Here is a 22584-nt window from a genome sequence, read left to right as displayed (position 1 = left end):
AATGGTTTGCGGAGATTTCCACTCCAGTGATGTCGGACTGAACACCTCAGTGATTACCTTCCCTGGAGGTATAAATAACCTGGAATATCCACACCTTTACCTGCTGTGTTTATGAAAGAAGTATTTGTAGGGGGTATGTGCTGCACTGCATGTTTATTGCAGGTACACTTTACAATGCTTTACTATCAGTTTGCCTGGAATTTTTCATCCACTATAAAAACATAATATGGTAATTGTGTATATATGTACACCTAATATAACATATGACATTCTGATGTAAAAATGTGTACACCATCTACGCAGATTGGGCACCTGTCATAGCTACTGTACAGAGCGGAAATATATATTATGTGATCTTGATAAACATTTATGGAAATGGGACAAACTATAGCATTTTCAGCAGTGCTTAACCACTTGCCCTCCACAAAATTCCTCCCCCCTTTGCAATACAGCACTGTGTTACTTTAACTGACAATTGCACGGTCATGCAACACTGCACCCAAATGAAATTTACATAATTTTTCTCCCCATAAACAGAGATTTCTTTTGGTGGTATTTGATCGCCTGTGCATTTTTAATTTTTTGCGCTATAAACAAAAAAAGACCGACTGGTATGATAGAAAAACAATATTTTTGATTTTTTTGCTATTAAACATGTCTAGTAAAAAAATAAAAAAATAAAATTTCAGCATAAATGTAGGCCAAAATTTATTCTGCTCCGTGTCTTTGCCAGTATGTGTACTGTTTATACACAGGTCTCTCCCCCGTTGGTAACACTCGGCGATCACCTGGTGTCGATGAGGAATCACCGGCCGGGACCCAGTGATTGACAGCTGAGGCTGCAGATGGCCCCTACCTGGATCTGCAAAATCACGTATATATGCGCCCTATAGCAATATTTCTGCTATAGGGCAGCGCGAAAGCAGTTAAAACAGAACTCCAGCGTAAAATATCAAGATAAAACTGAATAGCCCATTAAAGAATAAAATAACAAATTCAGCTTTTGCTGCACTTTTCACTTTTAATCTAGAGATTTCCTCTGTTATACACTTTTCTCCAGCTAGATATCCTCAGTCTGATGGTCAGCATCATTCAACCCACTTCCCCTGAGCTCAGGTCATCCTGAACCCACCATAAAAAACAATCTCCTTCACTCAAGATTGATGTTCCGGAGGTGATAGACCTTTACTCTTCCACAGTTAAAAAAAAAACAAACACACACATACACACATATATATATATATATATATATATATACTGTATATAGTGTGTTTTTGCAAGACCTTGTAGCCTTCTCAGGACTGGGGGAGCCCAATTGCAATGCTGAAAAGACAAAAGAAGAGGGTCCACCAGTTTTGCCCATTATCTTTATAAATCCTTTTGTTGAAGTAATAAAACAGATGTATATTCACAAACTGCAAACAATTCCAAGCTCGACAATATCCACAGTGATCCATATAGTCTGATCCCCTGCACGAGTTCTAGCCTAGGGGAGACACTTCCTAGAATTAAAAACTGACACGTTTCGAGGGGAGGTCCCCTCTTCCTCAGAGCAAAAATAAAACTTTTTGGCTCTGGGGAACAGGGGACCCCTTCAAAAAACATCAGCCATTTTGAGTCTGTGAAGTGTCTTCCTTAGACTGGACTGTTTTATCACTTCAATAAAAGGATTTATAAAGGTAATGCACAAGGCTGGTCTCTTCTTTTGTCTTTTTATCCTGAATACGCCACCGCCATGTAACTTGAGAAGCGGCACAGTGATGAGCTCATCACCCTGTCACTCTGCTTTCTCCTCCTATCAGCATACCTCTCATTAGCACATGAACTTATTGGCTCCTCATGCTACTTCTCCCTCTCACAGTCCATCCCTATTGTATAAGGGCTACAAGAGGCAGAAACCAGGTGAAAGTCAGATGCGTACACTGCTTGCATTTGCAAAATGTGTCTTAAATTTGTCTCTTTTATTATCTACCTAGAGTTCAACTTTAAGGATTTGCGGGAACATCTTTTTAAAGTGGAAATAAATCATGAAAACAAAAATTTGCCAGCAGGTAAGGTCTTTCTCAGAGACGTCTTCTGCCAGAAAACTCTTTTACTTACCTCAGAGCAATTTTTTAAAAATCTGACTGTGGCACATGGACAGTACATTGTACAGTCCCCGCATCTTATAAATTCTGGGAGTGCAGCTAGGTGGTGAGTTAATGAACCTCCAGTGTGCATGCATGGAAGTTACTCCATCAGTCTGTGTCCACTGGGGAGCTTTCTTCTCACCTCCAGTGACAACTGTACAATTCTAGTTTTTGCACTACATGCTGCGTTGCCAGGACAGATAGAGGGTGAATCTGGAACCCCCCCCACACACACACACACACACGCACACTATCCACTCTATTGTATTTATAAATATACAGGGAAGAGTACTGGGGTACAGGACAATGTGCAAAGGGCAAAAATATTTTAGGTGTATGCAAACCCAAAGACAAAATGCAGCTTACTTTTCCTTCAGATCAAGCAGCTACAATAGTTTCCTTTTTCAAGTTTTTCTAGTTACATAGTTAGTCTGGCTGAAAAAAAACAAAAGTCCATCCAGTTCAACAATTAAAAAAGAAAAAAAAAAGTTATAATCCTATACCCACAGTTGATCCAGAGGAAGGCAATAGAACCCAGCAAAGCATGATCCAAATTGTTCCTGCAGGAGAAAAAATTCCTTCCTGATCCCAGAGAGGCAATCTGATGTTCCCTGGATCAACTTTACCTATAAATGTTAGTATCCAGTTATATTCTGTGTATCTAAGAAATAATCCAGGACTTTTTTTAAAGCAATCCACTGAGCTGGCCAGGACCAACTCTTGAGGGAGTCTATTCCACATTTTCACAGCTCTTACTGTGAAGAAACCTTTCCGTGTTTGGAGATTAAATTTATCTTCCTCCAGACATAAAGAGTGCCCCCTTGTCCTCTGTGATGTCCTCAGGGTGAATAATTCTACACCGAGTTCACTATAGGAACCACTGATGTATTTATACATGTTGATCATATCCCCCCTTAATCTCCTCTTTTCAAGATAGAATAAATTTAGTTCCTCTAATCTTTCCTCATAGCTGATCTCCTCCATGCTTCTTATCAGTTTGGTTGCACTTCTCTGTACTGTCTCCACTTCCCCAATGTTCTTTTTGTGAATTGGTGCCCAGAACTGAACTGCATATTCCAGATGAGGTCTTACTAATGATTTGTACCGGGGTAATATGATATCTCTCTCTCTGGAGTCTATACCTCTTTTAATACAAGAGAGGATTTTGGTCTCTTTAGAAGCCGCAGCTTGGCATTGCATGCCATTATTAAGCTTGTGATCTACCAGAACTCCCAGATCCTTCTCCACCATTGATTCCCCCAGTTGTACTCCCCCAGTATGAATGATGCATGCATATTCTCAGCCCCCAAGTGCAGAACCTTACATTTATCAACATTAAACCTAATTTGCCACATAGTTGCCCAATTAAACAGTGCATTGAGGTCGGCTTGTAAGCTGAAGACATCCTGTAAGGACGTTATTCCACTGCACAGCTTGGTGTCATCTGCAAAGACTGAAATGGGATTTATAATCCCACACCCTATATCATTTATAAATATATTAAAAAGTAAGGGTCCCAACACTGAACCTTGGGGTACACCACTGACCAGGGGTGGACTGACAACTCATGGGGCCCCTGGGCAATAGGGGATCATGGGGCCCCTGTGTCCTTGTCGAAACTCAAAAAAGCCTATGAAAAAGGTACCAGGGGCATCTCATGGGGCCCCCTACTGACCCTAGGCCCTCGGGCAGTGCCTGAGTTTCCAAATGGTCAGTCCGCCCCTGCCACTGACAACCCTAGACCATTCAGAATATGAATCATTAACCACTACTCTCTGAATACGATCTTTTAGCCAGTTTTCTATTCATTTACATACGGATTTTTCCGAGCCTGTAGACTTTACCTTACACATCAGCCGTGTGTGGGGAACTGTGTCAAATGCTTTTGTAAAATCCAAGTTTACCACGTCCACCGCCACCCCTCACCTCCTCATAAAAAGAAATCAGATTTGTTTGAAAAATTCTGTCTTTCATGAATCCATGCTGTCTGTTGCTTAAAATATTTGTTTCCAACAAGAACTCATCTATGTGATCCTTTATTAAACACTCCAGTATCTTCCCAAGTTAAACTAACAGGTCTATAATTACTTGGTAAAGATTTTGACCCCTTTTTAAATACTGGCACCACATTGGCCTTACGCCAATCCAGTGGTCATTAAAGAGTCCCTAAAAATTAGAAACAATGGCTTTGAAATGACCCGTAGGTGTATGCCATCCGGTCCAGGTGCTTTATTCACCTTTTTTCTATCTAAATATTTTTGGATCATATCAATTGTGACCCAATGTGGATCATCTGGAGCTGTGTCAATACCATGCCCATTATGGACAAGAGCTCCCCCATGCTCCTTTGTATATACAGAGCTGAAGAAGGTATTTAATAAATTTGCCTTCTCTTTGTCCCTAGTCACCCACTCTAAATTATTTTGTAAAGGGCCTACATGCTCGGACTGGACCTTTTTACTATTAATATATTTGAAGATTGATTTTTGCTTTTATTTTAATCTGGTAATCCTGTAAATAACATACTTTCAGTCCCTGGGTGGCTACGCTCACTCACTCCACTATCTATCTATGGAGGGAGCCACAGTTGTCACCCAGGTTGGACTAGAAACATGTCTTCCTCTCTTCATCTCCCAAGGACACTGCATTCCTGGCAAGATCAAGCTGTATTTTCTCTACTTCCTGAAAATGTTCAAATGAAAACTAAAGCAGCCACCACATCTAAGGGCTGGTAAACTGCAATATATTACATTTATGTTCTTCTGTTTAGATGTCCTCTAACATTTGTATAAAACAAAGCTTTCATTTTGGATAGACCGCGGTGGAGTTAGACCCTCTGTCAAGTATTATTGCTGTTGGTGTCCCAGTTGGGAAGGGTTACCCCTCTATTTGTTCTGGTGACAGCTGCCTAGGACAAGAATTACCCCCATTTTGAAGATATTTCCTCTCATTTTTTGTTGCATCTCCAGGACAAGAAGGGAAATTTCCCTAGTGTGATAGAGACTGCAAAAAAAAAAAAAAACGTAATAGGAGTTTTAACCATCCCCTACTCTATCCATTATTAGAATATGTTTAGGTTATACTTTAACCAAAAAGAATTGACATTTAACAGATCTAACTATTGTAAAAAGGTAAATCTGGATGACTGCCATGGGTTACTACAAATTGCACTGCAGCACCGTTGTATTACAAGTCTCTGGAGTTTACTAAAGAATGAACACAGGCTTACAGAATCCCTCATAGGTTTCCAAACTTCCTTGTCTTGACCTTCAACCATTCATTATCTTGGCAATTAGATCAGGCTGACTGGATTTAGAAATGACCTCTGTCATGCTAATGGAAATATCTACGATCTAAACCTCATTTCTAGGTAATTCAGTGAAATGGGGTAAAGGGGCACCTCTGCGCTGTCAACTGTAAAGAGTACATATGACTTCAGACCAGTCATTCATCACCACATAATACAATGTGTATGTATTTCAGCCACATGTATGAGCTTTGCTAAAACATATTAAAATGGCCTTTATAGAGCATATGCCACTCTCTTTTATCAACACATTTTGTGACATAAACCAATATTCAGCCTGAGAAAACAAAAAGATTTAAGGACGTATTAATCATACATAACAAAATTTAAAGTATTGAATAAAATGAAAGAATTTACTTGTATTCATATTTTGCACCATGTTATGAGATGCATTTTTATAGTAAGGCGTATCTAAATCCAAGAACAAAATAAAAACCCTGAAGGAAATAAAATTATATGTCAAATTAGAAAAAATTAGGACTTGGTAATTAGGCAATATATATACACTAAAGTTTTGTAAAGCCTAACAAAGAAATTGTTGCTCCCTTTTGGTCTGTTAAATATACCAGTGAAAGTGTTTTGTTATATCTGTTCGGCATATACCTGTTGATCACTAGAAAAAAAATAATGCAGCCACCACATCTGAGGACTGGTAAACTGCAAAAGTACAGAACATTGTTACTTATACTTGCCATCATTTTTATTTGCTGGCTTAACTCATGTCAGCATACATGTGGGTCAACTTTCCCGTGACTCTCCAGGACAACCTTCAGAATAGCCCAGATCTGCCATCCCTTAGCTTATTTATATTTCATCAGCACTTTCAGTTTTGTTGCCCTCAACTTAAGCTGTCCTCAGCTGTGAGGACTTTTCTCTGGCTCTACTTCATCTGAATGGGATTCAAATCCTCCACTACTACAACATTCTAATGTTTCCCAGTTCACAGTCTCTCTTTTTGTTTTACCCTTTTTGAACACGTTATTGAGGTTTGTGTGGCTTTTGAGCCCCGCATCGATCTGTCTACACGCTTTTGAGGTTTGTGTGGCTAAATCTCCAGAAAAGTAATTTGGAACCATGGTCTTCATCTCCATTTCAGGGATCTTATTGGTTAACATGTTCTCTTGGGCTTTAGTTGTATTTGACAGACACTTATTTACCAGGTCCAGAAAACTTCTTAGTTGACAGCCTCAACAAGTGGACATTGAATCACTGGAACCTAGAGGAGATCTTTCGCCATTGAAGGACTCCAGAAGTATATCTGATGGGATCTCCAAAGAATGATTGCCTCCTGTGTTCTTTACTCATCATAATTGTCCACATACCCAGGATCCTCCCTCCAGTCTATGGCCCTTCAGGTTTGTATACCTGTATCCTCCTGTGCAAATGATCCTGAGATTCTTGCTAAAGAACCAGCGGAAGACAGATTACGATCACTTCATTTTGATCCAGAAGGCTATGGATTCCTCACCTTTAAAAAGCCTCTGTTTCCATGCAACAGGAATGCCCTATTCTAGAAGGATATACTGTACCTTAATGTGATCACACTAAGAATGATGGGTTGGAGTTTGAAAGGGAAAGGCTGCAGCACTTAGGCCTCTCTTCACCATTCTCACTCTACTGAAGTCTACTTCGTGAAATCAACATATCATAGAATATGGGATAGATTTATAAAGTTGGCTAAGAAAGAGGGGTGAAATTGGGAAAACCCTTTGATCAACAACATCCCTTGCAATCAATCTCAGTCTTAGGACTTTGAAAGTGCAGGTGTCGCCTTGTCAACTCTGAGCAAATCAAATACTGTTGATTTGTAAACCCATGTCCCTGAGTTCCAGCCCTGCGTTGCTCAAGCCTGGAATGAAGATAAGACCTTCAGCCAAATTTTTCCACAGTGGACTTGGCTCCTTGGTCTCTTCCTTCATTTTCCACATTTTCATTGGCAATACATTTCCCAATCAATAGTGCCGTGAAAGACATAATGCTGCTGAATTTGTACAATATCTAAGCCCATTCTCAGCCTGTAAGGAATTTTTGTATATCTTTCTTATGTTTACATGGGCCAGTTGGTGTCAGGGTCCGCCGCGGTGTCTCATCCGGCGCATGCGCAGTCTTGGCGGCTCGCGTCGGGATACGGGCACTGGGTCCCGGCCGGCCGCGGCTGAGGGAGACTCGCGCATGCGCAGTAGGTGCCTCAAGTACACGCTGGGCGGCCAATGACAGCGCGGGGCGCAGTATTTAAAGATGCCCTGCGCTGTCACAAATCGCCGCAAGGTATATCCTGTTACCTGAGTTCCTGTACCCCTGTGAGTGAGTTATTTTGACCTGGATTGCCCTGACTACGTTGCCTTCTCCTGCTTTTGACCCGGATTGTTCTGACTACGTTGCCTTCTCCTGTCCTGACCCCCGGCTTGTTTGACCTCTCTGCGGACTGACCTTTCCTATACTGACCCTGCCTGTGACCTGACTATACTTTGCCTGCCGATTCTGTACCTCGCTGCCCCACGGTGACAACTGGCTAGTTTGACTACGATCCGTCCATCCATCCATCCATCCTGCCTGGGCCTGCCGGCCTCCTCACATCTGGCTCTTCTCCTGTATCCATCCCCGGAGGTTTCCTCTGCCACATGTGGGATTGCTCGGAGGTCGTGACCTGGTCCTGGTCTGCTTTAAGTCCATCCCCACCATCAGGGGCCCTGGTGAACACGCAGACCGGGATTTAGACTCCACGCTCTGGGTATTCCTGTCCAGTGGGCTGCCAGAGGCACCACCTGGCGGATCCATAACAGTTGGAATGTGCCTGTTTTGATTGCTGTACTTTTGTTCTCCTATGACTTCCACTGTGCTCAATTGTGTTCATTCTTCTGTATCTTTTTACAAAACTTTGAAAAACAAAAACCCAATAAAATCTTTGTAAAGCAAATTTTTCCACAGTGGGACCTACCATTAGTCATGGAAGCCCTGGTTTCTCCTCCTTTCTTTCCAATCTACTCTTGTTCTTTTTGGCATTTGCGTCTGCTAATGGCTTTCTTCACAGCTATTGTCTTTGGAGACTCAGGCACTTTTGAATATGGAAACCTACCACCAGGTGTTTTTAGATAGTCATCTTAAGACCTTGCCCTGCTTATTTTCATAAGTGAATTCAGAATTTTATTTTAGTTAGGAGAATACCATTAAGTCCTTTGCAGGTTGCTTCTTTATATTCCTTACTCCTTGAGAAAATATAGGCTGTTTGTCCAGCCTAAGGGTCCGAAGAAGAGAATTCTGGCCTTATCTAGGATAACCTCTAGCTGGATTGTTAAAGTGATTCAGATGGCATATTAGGCATCAGGTGTCCCCAACCTCAGTAAATCAGGGCTCTTTCAAAAAGAAGTGTGTTGACCTTATGGGGCATCATTTGCTAAGGTTTTGACAGATACAGTGCAAGTTAGAGTACACCCAACACATTCATACATCACTACAAAGTGGATGCAGTCCACAGTCCATTTGGTTCTTTGGTCATGTCTTCAGCCTTGTCTCATAATTACATTTTTTTGAGTAGCGTCAGTCTTCTGTATTTTTCTTTTAGCCCTCTCTTGTTATTTCTAGACAAATCCGACAAGTATGCTGACATAATGTGAGCCAGGTATATGAACAGTTGTTGCCCATAATTACCATAAATTTCCTTTCCTGGCTTTCTTAATGTCAGCATATTTTCTCTCCCTGGTGTCCATTGCAAGCTTAGTGATTTAGTAAACGTTGAGATAATTGGAAGCTGATTTGTACAAAGCTGAGGGCTGTCCTGAAGGGCCGAGGTCTGGAGTTTACCCACAAATTTGAGGACACGAAGACAGCCATGAAAGGAAAATTGAGGTAAGTATACGCAACAATTTTCTGTATTATTGCAGTTTACCAGTCCTCTGACGTGGTGACTGCATTATTTTCTTCTTTTTAATATTTTATCCTAGTAATCCTACCAGTCATTGTTAGATTTTACATAAACTTTACGCTTACCATAGTACATATGTATAGTAAATGTCCATTGATTAGTTCCCAATTCCTAATTCTTCCTAATTGGACATATAATGTTAAATCAAGCAAGGGTTTTAAGTTAAGTGCAAACCAATGTTGTGATATTTACACTGTTAAAATTTCACTTCATATGATTGCACACTTGTGTTTGACAACTTCCGTGTTTTCACTACAAATATTTGCCATGGTGTCACTGTGTCCTAGACAGGTGACTCCATTTATTGAGTATAAACACAGGTGATTACGACTGACATACCTCCTTGCATTATTCAAGCAAATGTAGATTTAAACAACAATTTCTGTACTGTAGAAGTTGATTTCAATGATGTAATAGAAGTCAATTTACATAATTGAGTATTTGCACATAGTTGCACAGAAGCCAGAATGGAAGTGGTCACATGACACTCATCATTGGGTAACAGAATGCACCGAGCAACACGTTGATGATATTTGCAGAGGTTAGGAAGATAATGATAGACCTACTCACATGTAAGAAAAATATATTTGAAATATATTTAAAAAATATTCTTCCAAAAATTTTGACATATATTTGAAATGCTACAATTTTGGCTATATTCAATATATTTATAAAAAAAAAAAAAAAAAAAAAAAAAAAAAATATATATATATATATATATATATTTTTTTTTTTTTTTATTACATATATTTTTTACAATATATTCTTCAGATTATTTTTAACATTAAAAAAGTAATTTTAATATATATTTTTACATATATTTGTAAATGCAGTCCAATCCAAAAATGTAGATTTGTATTTTTAAAGACATACAGTATATTTGAAATGTTTTTAAAAAAAATCTTTTTCATAAGAAATATATATATATATATATATATATATATATATTTATTTTTTTTTATTTTTTTTTTAATTGCAATATATTTTAAAATATATTGAATATGGCCAAAATTGTAGCATATTTGTCAAAATATATTTTAAATATATTTTTCTTCCATATGGGTATAGGCACCCTAGATATAAGATACACATTCCATGACAGTGGGTGGGCTATGATTTTCATGTCTATGCTCTTTAACAGATGCACTCTGGTTGACAAATAATGATGCAATGAATGGCTGTAGTCCAATATCTGGCCAATTGCTATTTTGTAAACCTGGGACAAACCAGCACCACCAGAGTCTGTCCACACTACCCTCCCTATTCAACAAGAAAAAACTTGTGTACTCTGAGGACAAAGAGCACACATGTTTACAGAGCAGTCAGTGAAATAAAAAGGCTTTGACATATGAATTCTACCTACAAATGCCCCTGACCATCCTCTAGAGTAGTGTTTCCCAACTTTTTTGCCTTTGAGGGACCCCTGACAAAATATCTGAGATCTCAGGGAACCCCTGAAATAATTTTCATATCTACAGTTCACGGAACATTGATGTGATCAGCGAGCTGTAGATATAACAGCAATTATTCTTAGAAACAGTATTTAACAACCGAGTATTAAAACTTACTTCCTTAATGTGAAATGTGCACTTACTTTTTTTGCACAGATGCTCAATTCTGGGTCAAACTTGAGATAAGCAGTGTACAGGGGTATCAGGGCACAGCACAGGGGATCCAGGAGGGAACAGCACAGGGGATCCAGGAGGGAACAGCACAGGGGATCCAGGAGGGAACATCACAGGGGATCCAGGAGGGAACAGCACAGGGGATCCAGGAGGGAATAGCACAGGGGACCAGCAGAGCACAGCACAGTACAGGGGGGCAGGAGAGCACAGAACAGAGGGGGGGGCAGGAGAGCACAGCGGGGGACCAGGAGAGCACAGTACAGGGGGACCAGGACAGCACAGTACAAGGGGACCAGGAGAGCACAGTACAGGGGGACCAGGACAGCAAAGTACAGGGGGACCAGGAGAGCACAGTACAGGGGGACCAGGAGAGCACAGCACAATACAGGGGATCCAGGAGGAAACAGTACAGGGGGACCAGCAGAGCACAGCACAGTACAGGGGGTCCAGGAGGGAAGAGTACAGGGGGGCCAGGAACGCACAGTACTGGGGGGGGGGGGGCAGGAGAGCACAGTACAGGGAGGGGCAAGGGGCAGCAGAGCACAGCACAGTACTGGGGGGCAGGAGTGCACAGCACAGTACAGGGGAACCAGGAGAGCACAGCACAGTACGAACGGGCAGAGGGAAGAGTACAGGGGGGCCAAGAGAGTGCAGCATAGTACAGGTGGGCAGGAGGGAACAGTACAGAGTGGCTAGGAAAGTACAGTACAGGGGGGCCAAAAGAAAACAGCACGGGGGGGGGGGCAGGAGAGAACAAGTATAGGATAACATCTGTATATATACTGTAGTCATTGATAGAGATACCTTCAGATGAATGTTGCAGCAAAGTTCACTTGCAGGGGTCCCTGAGGGTGACCACAATGTGGAATACGTCTTTGTGTCAGAGACCTGAAGACAAGGTCAGGGGTGATGGAGTGATCCTCCAACTGTAGTCCAACCAGCCTGGAACACAGATTCTCAGGGCCAGACTATCTACTCTGCACTTTATTCCCTCCCTGGTAGTTTCTAATTTGACATGAAACTGGACCTCTGACTACCAGAGGTGGCGCTGAATGCCTAACCTGGCTCTAGCCTATGCTGGTTATCGAGTCCTAAGCTAACACTAGTTATAGAATCCCAACCAGAAGGGACAGGGTTAACTAACATAACAGGAGCTGCATATACACTCTATTGCAATAAACAGGTTCACCTACTAATATACTGGAAGGTGACCACTACACACATACAGTAGCACAGGCCTAGCTATCTGGCACTGTGCATGTGAGATAATAACAATAGGACAGAGATGAGTCTATCACAATGATTTCCATATACACTCAAGAAGCTATGGGCAGCTTGTGATATCCGATCCTCTGCTTCAGTGTCTGCCCCTATATCAAGCGCTTGCTATGGGGCAGGCATGTGGGTTTGCTCCTGAGTCAGGCTCTGTGCATCTATAAACACACATAGCGCATCTTGGCCCCACCCTCCACTTGCTATTCACTGGAGATGATTGACAGAAGCAGGTGCCTTTATGTCCAGTGAGAACAGAGAGAAGCAATGACGCTGCTCTCGGGCACAGCACTGCATCAAGATCGATCTCAGGTAAGAAGGGGGGGGGGGGACTAATCTTGTAAAGTATTTTACCTTAATGCAATGGATGCATTAAGGTAAAAAAACATTATCCTTTGTAGTCACTTCAAACTTTTAGAGCATAGGAATACTTGCTTTGTAGCCTCTGCTTCTGGTTTGGGTAAAAATGCCTCTGCAGTAGCAGCCCCTGTATGTATAAAGTCATGTGGCTCAGTAGTCTCTCTACTTCCACCTTCTGGGGTTTCTGACCCAGACACACAGGGACATGAAGTCATGGACATAAATAATCACATTGAACACTGAACAGCAGTAAAGGGCAGCAGATTCCTACATGTGCATCCATTGGGGCTAATATGAGGTCTGGAATGTAGGGATGCACAGATATCTCCACGGCCAAAATGTATCGGTTGAAAATAGTGTTATTGGCATTTTACCAATAGGAAAAAAAGGTGCCGATAATGGCTTATTATAAAAGGAATGTGTCAAGGCAATTCACATGCAAAGTCGCGTCCCATAGACTTTCAAACAAAGTCGTGTCCCTTAGACTTTCATACAAAAACGCCCTCTAGTGACTTTATTGCAAAATCGCGTGCCATAGAATGTAATGCAAAATTGTGCCCCTATAGATTTTAATGCAAAAACTCCTCCTAGGGACTTCAATGCAAAATTGAGTCCCATAGATTTTAAAGTGGTTGTAAAGGCTCAAGGTTTTTACCTTCATGTACTCTATGCATGAAGGTAAAAAACCTTCTCTGTGCAGCATCCCCCCAGCCCCCTAATACTCACCTAAGCCTCAAGTCAGCGATGTGCACTGGAGTGTAGACTATCCCGGGACTCCCTCTCCTCATCAGCTGAGACAGCAGGGGAGCCATTGGCACCTGCTGCTGTCAATCACAGCCAGTGAGCCAATGAGAAGAGAAAGGGGTGGGACTGAGATGCAGCTCTTTGTGTGAATGGACACACAGAGCAGTGGCTGGGGAGTGTGCATGCTTGGGTGCCCCCATAGAAAGCTGCTTACTGTGGAGGCACCCGACAAAAGGGAAGGGCCAGGAGTGCCGGCAGGGGGATCCAAGAAGAGGAGGATCCAGGCTGCTCTGTGCAAAACCGCTGCACAGAGCAGGTAAGAATAGACGTGGGTACTTGTCTGTTAATTCACCGGATTTATTTATATATATACATATATATTTTTTATGTTTTATTTAAATATATATATATATAAAAAAAAAAATAAATATATATATATATATATAAATCCGGTGAATTAACAGACAAGTACCTAGACATTTTTTTTTTTAAATATAAGTCTTTAGAATCACTTTACTCCAAATCGCATCCTCATAGACTTTAATGCAAAAATGCCCTCTAGAGACTTCAATGCAAAATTGCATCCCATAGACTTTAATGATAAATCACGTCCCTTTGAGTTCAATGCACAAACAGCAGCCACATTAATTACATTTTCTTTAAAAATGTAAAAACTGTCCTTTTCGGACATCCTGAATTTTCGGTTGCTGTGCCCCACTACTGGAATGTATGCATTGTACACCAAGAAATCCAGTCCTGTACTGTCAGCGGTGCTGACCTCTGATTCTATATGATGGATAGATTTCATTTGCCATTAGCAGTTCGATTGTGAGTACAAACCAGGGGCAGACTGACCATTTGGAAACTCGGGCACTGCCCGAGGGCCCCGGGTCAGTAGGGGGCCCCATGACATTGCCCCTGGTACCTTTTTCATAGGCTTTTTTGAGTTTGGGCAAGGACACGGGCCCCATGATCCCCTATTGCCCGGGGGCCCCATGAGTTGTCAGTCCGCCCCTGGTACAAACACTGACTACTACGACACAACACACTACTGTGCCCGTAACGCCGGCTGTGTCATGCATGGAGAGTGACACTGACTGTGGAAAGGTCGGTGACCCCGTGCAGTGCAAATAAAGACTTAGTGAGAGTCCTTGTACCTTCCAAGAGGCCTCTCAGGCATTGCAATGTAGAAGGGCCCATATAGTGTATGCAAACTGCATTCCAGCACACGTGTCCCCCTTTATTCCTATAGGACGTGCACTGTGAGGGGCCACCCTGCAGGACACGAGCCCGGGCGTTTTATTGCTTTGAGACATGGACCTAAATGAGTCTCACGAGATCCCAGCCCGGTGTTGCATGAAGATGTGTGTCCCGTGAGCATCTGCCCCCCTTGCTGTATCTGCGCATGTGCCAGTTTCAGGCATAAGCAGACGATCAGCGATCTCGCTTTGAGAAAGTGTTAACTCCTTTCATGCTGGATCCTTTCATGCTGGATTGCAAGTACAGGAGTCACATGCATCGGATCACTGCTGCTGCTGCTGACGTTCCTAATGTCGCCAAGCTGCTGGGGGGGTGACAAGGCAAGTACAGTCACATGTGGGGGGATCAGTGATATTGGGGGCCCATAACATGTTTTGGTGGTGCAGTTACACGTGGGTACCAGTCACATGGGGGTGGGGATTTGCATCAAGGGAGACTGAGCTTATTGCCAGGGGGTGATGTTTGCGTCAATGGGGGGGGGGGGGGGGGGGCAGATCTTCACGGGGTACTGATCCTGGGGTGAGGGGGGTAATGAGAAGGGGGGCACATCTTCACGGGGGAATGATTTTGCTGGTGAATAATGACAAGGGGGGCAGATCTTCATGGGGGACTGATCTTGCTGGGGGGGAATGACAAGGGGGGCAGATCTTCACGGGGGACTGATCTTGCTGGGTAATAATGACAAGGGGGGCACATCTTCACGGCGGATTGATCTTGGTGGGGGGTAATGACAAGGGGGGCACATCTTCACGGGGGACTGATTTTGCTGGGGGGGAATGACAAGGGGGGCAGATCTTCACGGGGGACTGATCTTGCTAGAGGGAGTGACAAGGGGGGCAGATCTTCATGGGGGACTGATCTTGCTGGGGAATAATGACAAGGGGGGCACATCTTCACGGCGGATTGATCTTGCTGGGGGGGGAATGACAAGGGGGGCACATCTTCATGGGGGACTGATCTTGCTGGGGGGGTATGACAATGGGGGCACATCTTCACGGGGGACTGATCTTGCTGGGGGGGAATGACAAGGGGGGCACATCTTTGCTGGGGACTGATTTTGCTGGGGAATAATGACAAGGGGGGGCATATCTTAATGGGGGACTGATTTTGCTGGGGAATAATGACAAGGAGGGCAGATCTTCATGGGGGACTGATTTTGCTGGGGGGGAATGACAAGGGGGGCACATCTTCACGGGGGACTGATTTTGCTGGGGAATAATGACAAGGGGGGCACATCTTCACGGCGGATTGATCTTGCTGGGGGGGAATGACAAGGGGGGCACATCTTCATGGGGGACTGATCTTGCTGGGGGGGTATGACAAGGGGGGCACATCTTCACGGGGGACTGATCTTGCTGGGGGGGAATGACAAGGGGGGCACATCTTCGCTGGGGACTGATTTTGCTAGGGAATAATGACAAGGAGGGCAGATCTTCATGGGGGACTGATTTTGCTGGGGGAGAATGACAAGGGGGGCACATCTTCACGGGGGACTGATTTTGCTGGGGAATAATGACAAGGGGGGCAGATCTTCACGGGGGAATGATTTTGCTGGGGAATAATGACAAGGGGGGCACATCTTCATGGGGGACTGATCATGCTGGAGGGAGTGCCAAGGGGGGCAGATCTTCACGGGAGACTGATCTTGCTGGGGGGTAATGATAAGGGGGGCACATCTTCACGGGGGACTGATTTTGCTGGGGGGGAATGTCAAGGGGGGCAGATCTTCACGGGGGACTGATCTTGCTGGGGAATAATGACAAGGGGGGCACATCTTCATGGGGGACTGATCTTGCTGGGGGGGTATGACAAGGGGGGCACATCTTCACGGGGGACTGATCTTGCTGGGAGGGAATGACAAGGGGGGCACATCTTCACGGGGGACTGATCTTGCTGGGTAATAATGACAAGGGGGGCACATCTTCACGGCGGATTGATCTTGGTGGGGGGTAATGACAAGGGGGGCACATCTTCACGGGGGACTGATTTTGCTGGGGGGGAATGACAAGGGGGGCAGATCTTCACGGGGGACTGATCTTGCTAGAGGGAGTGACAAGGGGGGCAGATCTTCATGGGGGACTGATCTTGCTGGGGAATAATGACAAGGGGGGCACATCTTCACGGCGGATTGATCTTGCTGGGGGGGGAATGACAAGGGGGGCACATCTTCATGGGGGACTGATCTTGCTGGGGGGGTATGACAATGGGGGCACATCTTCACGGGGGACTGATCTTGCTGGGGGGGAATGACAAGGGGGGCACATCTTTGCTGGGGACTGATTTTGCTGGGGAATAATGACAAGGGGGGGCATATCTTAATGGGGGACTGATTTTGCTGGGGAATAATGACAAGGAGGGCAGATCTTCATGGGGGACTGATTTTGCTGGGGGGGAATGACAAGGGGGGCACATCTTCACGGGGGACTGATTTTGCTGGGGAATAATGACAAGGGGGGCACATCTTCACGGCGGATTGATCTTGCTGGGGGGGAATGACAAGGGGGGCACATCTTCATGGGGGACTGATCTTGCTGGGGGGGTATGACAAGGGGGGCACATCTTCACGGGGGACTGATCTTGCTGGGGGGGAATGACAAGGGGGGCACATCTTCGCTGGGGACTGATTTTGCTAGGGAATAATGACAAGGAGGGCAGATCTTCATGGGGGACTGATTTTGCTGGGGGAGAATGACAAGGGGGGCACATCTTCACGGGGGACTGATTTTGCTGGGGAATAATGACAAGGGGGGCAGATCTTCACGGGGGAATGATTTTGCTGGGGAATAATGACAAGGGGGGCACATCTTCATGGGGGACTGATCATGCTGGAGGGAGTGCCAAGGGGGGCAGATCTTCACGGGAGACTGATCTTGCTGGGGGGTAATGATAAGGGGGGCACATCTTCACGGGGGACTGATTTTGCTGGGGGGGAATGTCAAGGGGGGCAGATCTTCACGGGGGACTGATCTTGCTGGGGAATAATGACAAGGGGGGCACATCTTCATGGGGGACTGATCTTGCTGGGGGGGTATGACAAGGGGGGCACATCTTCACGGGGGACTGATCTTGCTGGGAGGGAATGACAAGGGGGGCACATCTTCACGGGGGACTGATCTTGCTGGGTAATAATGACAAGGGGGGCACATCTTCACGGCGGATTGATCTTGGTGGGGGGTAATGACAAGGGGGGCACATCTTCACGGGGGACTGATTTTGCTGGGGGGGAATGACAAGGGGGGCAGATCTTCACGGGGGACTGATCTTGCTAGAGGGAGTGACAAGGGGGGCAGATCTTCATGGGGGACTGATCTTGCTGGGGAATAATGACAAGGGGGGCACATCTTCACGGCGGATTGATCTTGCTGGGGGGGGAATGACAAGGGGGGCACATCTTCATGGGGGACTGATCTTGCTGGGGGGGTATGACAATGGGGGCACATCTTCACGGGGGACTGATCTTGCTGGGGGGGAATGACAAGGGGGGCACATCTTTGCTGGGGACTGATTTTGCTGGGGAATAATGACAAGGGGGGGCATATCTTAATGGGGGACTGATTTTGCTGGGGAATAATGACAAGGAGGGCAGATCTTCATGGGGGACTGATTTTGCTGGGGGGGAATGACAAGGGGGGCACATCTTCACGGGGGACTGATTTTGCTGGGGAATAATGACAAGGGGGGCACATCTTCACGGCGGATTGATCTTGCTGGGGGGGAATGACAAGGGGGGCACATCTTCATGGGGGACTGATCTTGCTGGGGGGGTATGACAAGGGGGGCACATCTTCACGGGGGACTGATCTTGCTGGGGGGGAATGACAAGGGGGGCACATCTTCGCTGGGGACTGATTTTGCTAGGGAATAATGACAAAGAGGGCAGATCTTCATGGGGGACTGATTTTGCTGGGGGAGAATGACAAGGGGGGCACATCTTCACGGGGGACTGATTTTGCTGGGGAATAATGACAAGGGGGGCAGATCTTCACGGGGGAATGATTTTGCTGGGGAATAATGACAAGGGGGGCACATCTTCATGGGGGACTGATCATGCTGGAGGGAGTGCCAAGGGGGGCAGATCTTCACGGGAGACTGATCTTGCTGGGGGGTAATGATAAGGGGGGCACATCTTCACGGGGGACTGATTTTGCTGGGGGGGAATGTCAAGGGGGGCAGATCTTCACGGGGGACTGATCTTGCTGGGGAATAATGACAAGGGGGGCACATCTTCATGGGGGACTGATCTTGCTGGGGGGGTATGACAAGGGGGGCACATCTTCACGGGGGACTGATCTTGCTGGGAGGGAATGACAAGGGGGGCACATCTTCACGGGGGACTGATCATGCTGGAGGGAGTGACAAGGAGGGCAGATCTTCATGGGGGACTGATTTTGCTGGGGGGGAATGACAAGGGGGGCACATCTTCACGGGGGACTGATTTTGCTGGGGAATAATGACAAGGGGGGCACATCTTCACGGGGGACTGATCTTGTTGGAGGGAGTGACAAGGGGGGCAGATCTTCATGGGGGACTGATCTTGCTGGGGGGAATGACAAGGGGGGCACGTCTTCACGGGGGAATGATTTTGCTGGGGAATAATGACAAGGGGGGCACATCTTCACGGCGGATTGATCTTGCAGGGGGGGAATGACAAGGGGGGCACATCTTCACGGGAGACTGATCTTGCGGGGGGGGAATGACCAGGGGGACAGATGTTCATGGGGGACTGATCTTGGGGGGGTAATGACAAGGGGGGCAGATCTTCACGTGCCACATTATTGATATCAGTTGGGGGAGGAATAGTGCCCCATCGTTGGTGTCAATGGGAGGAATAGTGCACCATCGTTGGTGTTAGTGGGATGAATAGTGCCCCATCCTTAGTATCAGTGACACCAATGATGGGGCACTAATCCTCCCACTTACACCAAAGACACTTAACATGCTGACCCCTGCGCCAGGGTAGGTGCTGCTGCAGGCAGCATACCTGGTTGCAGCAGCACCATCTGCACGGCACACTTACCAGGCGGTCAGCTGTCCTCTTTCATTCACTCTGGCTGCTCCCTCACTCGATGTTGTGGGTCCGTTCGGCTACGGCTCCTTGCATGTGATTGGCCGCCTGTGTGCCTTTCCTGAGCTACAGTTCTGTTGCCCAATCACCGGTGAGGAGGCGGAGGCGAGCAGCAGCATGAACATGGAGTGAGGGAGCAGCGCTTCCTGGACTGCATCATCGTGGGACTGGGACACGTAACCAGGTAAGACACAGCAGACCCCTTCCCGCTCCGGTACACAGTGTCCTTTCCATTGGAAGGGGTGGCGGCAGCACCACGCCAACCCCCTAAAAAGTTCCACCCTAGGTAAACGCCTTGTTTGCCTCGCAACAATTTCGCCCCTGGGTACAGTGACATGGTAGGGGGAGAGTTCAAATTTGAGTGGGGCAATGATATGGGGGTTGGCAGTGATATGGGGGGGCATTACATATGAAGCACATTGACATGTGGGGGCAGTGACATGGTCAGGCTTGACATGGGGAGGACAGTGACATATGGTGTTGCCTGACATGGGGAGGACAGAGACATGTGAGGGGGCAGTGACATGGTAGGTCCTGACATGGTGAGGAAAGTGACATATGGGCGGACAGTGACATGGTGGGTCCTGACATGGGGAGGTCAGTGACATTGGGGGGTCAGTGACATGGGGAGGACAGTGACATTCTGGGGTCAGTGACATGGGGAGGACAATTACAATGACATGGGGAGGACAGTGACATTGGGGGGTCAGTGACATGGGGAGGACAGTGACATTGGGGGGGCAGTGACATGGGGAGGACAGTGACATTGGGGGGTCAGTGACATGGGGAGGACAGTGACATTGGGGGGTCAGTGACATGGGGAGGACAATTACAATGACATGGGGAGGACAGTGTGGTTGAGTTGTAGTCTGGATGTCGGTCAGTCTGTGTTGTCAGTTGCGTGTGCCAATTTTTTATGATCAGTTGTGGAGTGTTGGTCGTGTTTGCTAGGAGTCTGTGTTTTTGTTTGGGGTGCAGGAAATGTTTCATTTTGTGTTGTAATCAGGTGGAGGTGATGTGTGTCAGGTTGTCAGTCTGTTGTTTCTGTTCTGTTGGATTGTGATCATCCTTGGACTTCTGTAGGTAGATATGGGGGGGTGTCAGGCTGCTTGCGGTGTTGCTCTTGTAATTCTTGTGTGTCATGGCCGGTGTGTTTAGTCTTCATGCTGTTGTATGTTATATTGTTCATGTATGTCTGTTATCCTGTGAAATATCATTGTTCTATTTGTTGGTTTCTAACTGTTCTCTTTGTTCTCTGTTTTAGGTCCAGGCTTTGTTCGCTGTATACAGCATTCTTGTTGCTATTGGGTGTGCCCTTGCAGATCTTCAATGGTCACATCAACCTGTGACAGGACGTGTACTTATCCATGTGGATAGCGAACTTGGCTGATAATTGTGTATCCAGATCACCTTTACATAATTCTGCTCCTGTGACTTCTGGATAATTCATCTCCTTCATCTGTTTTCAGGCATCAATGTCTCACCTTGCAATAGTGTAGCCTACTTCCTCTGGTCAATAGCAGGGATAGACTGACCATTTTTAAACTCTGGCACTGCCCCAGGGCCAGGGGACAGTAGGGGGCCCCATAAGATGCCACTGGTACCTTTTTCATAGGCTTTTTTGAGTTTGGGCAAGGACACAGGGGCCACATGAGTTGTTAGTCCTCCCCTGGTCAACAGTGAGAAAAAATAAATGAATGGACTATTGTTGTTATAGCGGTATTCAAGCATTAATTTATTTTTTAATGTGTTTTTTTTTTCTTTTATGATTTAAAATACATTTACTAACATTTTTTGAAATAAAATGTTTTTTGTTTCACCAATAAAAGGGCCATGGCCTATTTTATCCTACTATCTAGTCATGTTTTGTATGTATCAAAATATTTAGATTTATCTTGTGCTTATCCACTTGTCTGCAAGGTTTTACCTCCATGACGACAGTCTTTATTGCTATTCATTACATTGCTACTTTAACTGGCCGTTGCAGAGTCATGTAATATTGTAATAAAATTTAATTTGATTACCAATATATATATATATATAAATATTATTTTTATTATTTATTTACTTTGTATTATTTTGCATCACCACTGTTTATTTTCGATGATAAATTGATTTTAAAGGCTCAAGTTCTTTCAGCTTCATGCATTGTATGCATGCATTACAAAAACATGTATGCTGCAGTACACCCATCCCCGCCAACCCCCACCACACAATATTTACTTGATCCCCATTGATATCAATGAATGGCCACATCAGCCTTGGATGTCCCTTTTCTCTGCCTTGTCATTGGCTCCCACTGCTCTAAATCACAGGCAGTCATTTAACCTCCCTGGCGGTATTCCCGAGTGTAGCTCGGGGTAAAATGTCTATACCAAAAGCGGTAACCCCGAGTTACACTCGGGCTTACCATGCAGCGCTGCATAGGGAGTCCCTGCAGAGCTTACCTTGTCCTTCGCTAACGCGATGTGTCCCCTGCAGCGTCCCTGGCCATCTCGTCCGACCGATGCCGGAATCCGGCTCCTGTGTTCCGGTCCCCGTGACGTCGGGACGTACGGGCGCCACCGGCGCCGGGAAATTTGAAAATTTTCAAAAATTTTTTTTTTTTTTTAAAACGATTCTACATAGTAAAACATTGCTGTTTCAACCCATTTCACATACATTTTGTCCCGAGTGCTTTGTCCTGTCCCCTGTCTGCAATTTGATTGTTCTTTCTGCCTGGAAACGTAGAAAAGTCCATGGCGTCCAAAAAGCATCCCTTTAGGTCCGACGCGGTTTTAGACCGGCTAGAGAACAGCGATAGTAAATCAGAACCACTTGCAGAATTGAGTGATAATGATTGGTGGGGGAAATTCCTCATCAGACACTGAAAACAATTCTGCGACTGAGCTCAGCGATGT

At 45.4% G+C, this 22584-nt stretch overlaps 1 long non-coding RNA gene across 1 annotated transcript; it reads left to right on the top strand.

Moving 5' to 3' along the window:
- Nucleotides 1-14628: 14628 nt before the first annotated feature.
- Nucleotides 14629-21535, top strand: LOC149429333 (uncharacterized). Its single transcript, XR_016310497.1, has 2 exons — nucleotides 14629-14939; nucleotides 20949-21535. It is a non-coding gene; the product is annotated as an uncharacterized LOC149429333 (long non-coding RNA).
- Nucleotides 21536-22584: the final 1049 nt, after the last annotated feature.

Source organism: Staurois parvus, unplaced genomic scaffold (assembly GCF_062004578.1).
Source record: "Staurois parvus isolate SC_StPar_1 unplaced genomic scaffold, SC_StPar_1.0 ptg002753l, whole genome shotgun sequence".
In the NCBI taxonomy this organism is placed as follows: domain Eukaryota; kingdom Metazoa; phylum Chordata; class Amphibia; order Anura; family Ranidae; genus Staurois; species Staurois parvus.
This window is presented reverse-complemented; position numbering and strand designations above follow the sequence as displayed.